Below are 5,466 nucleotides of genomic sequence, written 5' to 3' on the forward strand. Positions count from 1 at the left end.
GGTGTACGCCCCTATATCCAGTCATGATGACCAGGAAGTCGACTGTACTGTACTGATGGGCGACTTCAATGCCAAGTTAGGCAAGAAGCAGGCTGGAGACGAGGCAGTGGGGGAATATGCCATAGGCACTAGGAATAGCAGGGGAGAGTTATCAGTAGACTTTGCAGAACAGAATAAGTTGCTAATAATGAATACCTTCTTCCGCAAGCGGGATAGCCGAAAGTGGACGGGGAGGAGCGCGAATGACGAGACTAGAAATGAAATAGACCTCATACTCTGCGCTAACCCTGGCATCATACAAGATGTGGACATGCTCGGCAAGGTGCGCTGCAGTGACCACAGGATGGTAAGAACTCGAATTAGCCTAGACCTGAGGAGGGAACGGAAGAAACTGGTACATAAGAAGCCGATCAATGAGTTACCGGTAAGAGGGAAAATAGAGGAATTCCGGATCAAGCTACAGAACAGGTATTCGGCTTTAACACAGGAAGAGGACCTCAGTGTTGAAGCAATGACCGACAGTCTTATGGGCATCATTAAGGAGTCTGCCATAGAAGTCGGTTGCCTTGCTTAGTAACTCAGGAGACCAATTGCAATACATGCTCACTGACCTGGAGAGGCAAAGCAGAAGGGTGGGTCTGAAAATTAATCTGCAGAAAACTAAAGTAATGTTTAACAGTCTCGGAAGAGAACAGCAGTTTACGATAGGTAGCGAGGCACTGGAAGTGGTAAGGGAATACATCTACTTAGGGCAGATAGTGACCACGGATCCGGATCATGAGACTGAAATAACCAGAAGAATAAGAATGGGCTGGGGTGCGTTTGGCAGGCATTCTCAAATCATGAACAGCAGGTTGCCACTATCCCTCAAGCGGAAAGTGTATAGCAGCTGTGTGTTACCAGTACTCACGTATGGGGCAGAAACCTGGAGGCTTACGAAAAGGGTTCTGCTGAAATTGAGGACGACGCAACGAGCTATGGAAAGAAGAATGATGGGTGTAACGTTAAGGGATAAGAAAAGAGCAGATTGAGTGAGGGAACAAACGCGGGTAAATGACATCTTAGTTTAAATCAAGAAAAAGAAATGGGGGGGGGGGGGGCATGGGCCGGACATGTAATGAGGAGGGAAGATAACCGATGGTCATTAAGGGTTACGGACTGGATTCCAAGGGAAGGGAAGCGTAGCAGGGGGCGGCAGAAAGTTAGGTGGGAGGATGACATTAAGACGTTTGCAGGGACAACATGGCCACAATTAGTACACGACCGGGGTAGTTGGAGAAGTATGGGAGAAGCCTTTGCCCTGCAGTGGGCGTAACCAGGCTGATGATGATGATGAGTTATGTTCGATGCTTAGTTCTGGCTTCGTCGTGCTTTTCGCTCTGCGCCGATTGCCACAAGATTCTTCATTTATAATGCTTTGCTCCAGTATTTGCTGCCAACAGTCGTCTGAAATACTGATGGCAATTCTTAGGTATGCCTATACAATAGTTAAATAGTGTCAGAGCGACTGGTCTGTGTCTATCACCTCTTACTTTCCCAAATCGGTGGATCCTCCCGGCTGAAAATAACGCCAAGTCACCCAGCAAAAAATTGATTAATGACATTGCCTGCGATTTCATGAAGCGTCTCATTTGCACTTTCCGGAATGCTAACACTTCAGGATGTTAGCACGAAATTTTTGCATGAATTGTCGATAATTCGCATAAAATATGTATGCAGCAGCTCTCACTTGTTTGTAACAATCTATACAAAAAAGAAGCGCAATTTATGTACCAGAAACACCCTCTGGGTGCAGTTCAGCTCGTGATCTGCTAATGTTTTCCCAACCGTCGATAACCGGCTTTTTTTCAAAGTTTGGGTAATTTGTAAGGCCCATTCAACAGTTATTTTGGCAACGTCTGCCTGTAGTACAAAAAGGAAGCATAAGAGACACAAGTACCTTCGTCAGCTCAAATTGCTCATGGTCAAGTTTTTCTTCTGCCTGGAAATGCGTCTTGTAGGATTAGTGGAAATTAGGAGCCGACAATATGCACAATTCCGACTTTCGATCGCGCATATTTCTGCAGTTTTAGTGCGATACCCGCACCGTGAGCGCGTCAAACTGCACACCATCTGTCCTTGCGCTGTTGATTCGCCACAGGTCTGCAGCTGCGCCACCGTGGAAGAAAATTAAAAAAAAAAGGCCGCTGTTTTAACACATAAACTAATAACGACAATTGCAAAAGTAAAGGCTACATATAAATACCTGCGAAGTCTAAAGTTCGCACAGAGGTGCCGAAAGGAAGAAAAACACGTTGAGTCTGCTCAGGGGAACAGTCGTGAAGCATTTTCGCGGGGATAGCCCTCCGATGGAGTTTATTTTTAAGCGCTAACTTTGAAAGCGCCGAGCCCAAGAAACAGTTCCTCGGCCCGCCGCAGAGCGGTGCGCAGCTGTTGAGGCTCGCAGCCAATTGGTTCTGGTAACACATCATCTCTCCTCCTCCAGACGTCTTTGGTCGTCCCGGGAGGGCCTGTCTGGGAGGATGCCGCCACCAAGGTCAAGCTCCACGCTTTGCACGAAGGTGCACGCCGTTATTTTTAAGCGCGCACCGCGAGCGCGCTAAGTTTGGGAAGCGAGCCGCCGGCGCGCTGGTGGCGTCACCCCGCGACGGGCGCCAAGACTACGTTATTTATGAGTTCTCAACTTGGTAATAGAGGGCTGTCGTGGGCTGTCTTCCTTCCTTGGTGTGTTGTGGCGATTGATCATCGAGTCGACTTGATCGTGGCTTCATCAAAGAGAAACGGCATTGGCAGTGGAAGAGACGTGTGGGGACTTGTCCGAGGAAAATGGAGGAAGGGGAAAACCTCGGTCTCGTGGGAAGAGAAAAAAAACTCCGAGGATGCTTAAGCTTCGCCTTTAAAGAGTGGAACGCGATAGCATTCAAAGATCCCCTGACTGCTTCTCACGTTTCCCGGCAGTTGCAGCTTAGGTAAGCGTAATGTTTACAGGGAAACGCTGGCGGCGAAGGCGAGCTTTCTGGTACAAACGCGGCCTCTTGCGTGGGCCGATCCTGAGGTTGCGCAAAACCGCGCAAAAAAATGAAGAACGAAAAAAAAAGAAAAGAAAACAAAAAGAAAACAAAAACAGCTTTCTGCTATTGTTTCGCAGTTTTAATATGTAAGTCTGAGAAGATTTAACACCAAAAGTATGCGCTGTCGCTGTTTTGTTTGTGGGCTGTTATTCTCAAAATTCCGAAGAATAACTTTCTCAAGAATGTAAGACAAGGTATGAGCATCTTTAGTGATAGAACGGTGTGGCGATGTAACCCACATATGCCGCATGTCATATATATATACACACGGAAATTTTCGCTCATGGACAAGTACGTCGATGCCATCGCCGACACTGGATTTTCTGCGACACGGAGTCCTTAACGCTATGGCGTTAAAAAAGACCGACATATCTTGTGTACAGCCACCAGATTCAAATGGCCAGAAAACTGATGCCAGCGTAAAATACACAGGAAATAAAATATTGGGAGCGTGAAAACATAAGCCACATGTAATCGACGAGTCTAAAGGAAGAATTTCGCAATACCATTGCCCGTGAATTGAATGGAATTCGGCAGTTAGAACAATTTAAAATTTCAAATGGTGTAAGAATTTGTTCTTGCTATTTATGCTACATATTTCTTTAGCTGCTTGTATCGTTGTGGCATATACGGCATGTCCAAGCTAACAGGAACCAGGGCACAAAAAAAAATTAAAGAAGGCGATGTCTCGTGTGCGGATAAAACAAACTCTATGTTGCTAGCAATTTCCTGAGGAAGCGTTCATTATATCTTAGTGTTCTACATATTATACTAGTCAGTAATAATGAACAAACCAGAGCGAGGAATTTATATGATGATGATGAAGATTTACAGAGTTTAATGACAGGTATTATGTCATATTTGAAAGCTTAAAGTTCAGCGTTGCGTAGCACACAAACTAACAAGGACAAGAAAATGAGGACGGGACAAGCGCTGGTCTAACTGAAATTCTGTTTCGAAGCAGCACATTATATGAACATTAAAAAAAGGAAGCACGCAGATCACGTGTATGACACACGTCATACAAACACGAACAATCGATCAAAGCAATCTCGTCGTTCGATAATGAAACTGGAGGTTGTCTAACACGCATGTGCTTATTATCAATGAGGTTGTACGCCTCTGTGAATTCACGCATCTGCTGATAGCGGTGTTTCGTAGGAGCGAGGTTTCCGCAAAAGAAGACACACAGTCCCAATGACGGCAATGTCTGGCAATGTGCGAATACATAGCTCCTTTTATGTAATTAGCATGCTCACGTAACCGAACATTGACACACCGGCCAGGGTCCTCCCAATGGAGACGCTACCACACGTCAAAGGAATCATGCAATGAATTCAGAGAAACAATCAGTGTACCTGTTGACGTGTTTTACGAAACAGTCGTTGAAACTCTTGCCAATCTTTGATCTCTCATCACTTGCAGCCCATAGATCAAGTTTTCTGGCCCCGGAAAAAACGACGTCGATGCCGTAATGACCCGCAGACTTCTCTAACATGTGCGAAATAGAGTGCACATTAGGTATTACAGCAACTTGCGTTCGGTGACGCAGCAGGCTGACTCACTGATGAAGCCTTACTTTTCAACTTGACCAAACGTTCAAAAGCAATGGCAAGAGAAGCGGGAAAAACGCTACCTTTAGGCGGTGTTGCGCCTCTGGGTAGCGTTTAGGCCATGAATACTCCAGGCATAAGGATGAGTACGTCCGGAAGTAAGAGCGAAAGAAAAAAAAATGTTTACATATTGAAACAAGTAGTCAGACTCTAGTCAGGGTTCTCTCAGTCGCACTCGAGAGGCCCTTTTTAAGCAGCTCTTTTTCCCTAGTTGCCTAAACAAGGGAATTCGATGACCTTGTTGCGTCCAGTCAGAGGGGTCGTACTATTCACAGAACTCCGCCTCTGATGTCAAACCTTCAAAGCAACCCACCTGATAAAAACAGCAGAAAATTTCAGTCTGTCGTATTTTGGGACGTTGTTTTTGTTGTCTGCCGTTCTGTTGTCTGCCGTTCTGTTGTCTGCCGTTCTGTTGTCTGTAGTATGACGTCCTGTAGTCGAAAGTTCTGTAGTTATTGATCAGTATTTAATTAAAAAGTGACAGAGACCTCTTTAAGGCTATGTAAATTTGTTAATACAAAAAAGAAAAATGTAAAAGTAAGAAAAGAACTTACCCGCCGGGGATTCGGAAGTGGGACCTGAGGATCCCGAGCCCAGCATCTTACCACTGCACCACGCCGAACTTTTTTTTCTTTACTATATGGAAAACAAAACTGAACGCATATTACCAAAGCGGACACAACTACAAACTTAAAACTGAGGCAAACACACACATGCATCCAACAAGTGCATCCAATCTGGCGGAGGTTCCTGCGCAGCGTACACACTTCTTACATAAGCAG

At 45.5% G+C, this 5,466-nt stretch overlaps 1 long non-coding RNA gene across 1 annotated transcript; it reads right to left on the reverse strand.

The window, feature by feature from the left end:
• Positions 1–1,940: 1,940 nt before the first annotated feature.
• On the reverse strand, positions 1,941–2,348 carry LOC142570952 (uncharacterized). The gene is made up of 2 exons (XR_012825723.1): positions 2,246–2,348; positions 1,941–2,148 (listed from the first exon to the last, which is right to left on the reverse strand). It is a non-coding gene; the product is annotated as an uncharacterized LOC142570952 (long non-coding RNA).
• Positions 2,349–5,466: the final 3,118 nt, after the last annotated feature.

This window comes from Dermacentor variabilis, chromosome 1 (genome assembly GCF_050947875.1).
Source record: "Dermacentor variabilis isolate Ectoservices chromosome 1, ASM5094787v1, whole genome shotgun sequence".
Taxonomy (NCBI): Eukaryota; Metazoa; Arthropoda; class Arachnida; order Ixodida; family Ixodidae; genus Dermacentor; species Dermacentor variabilis.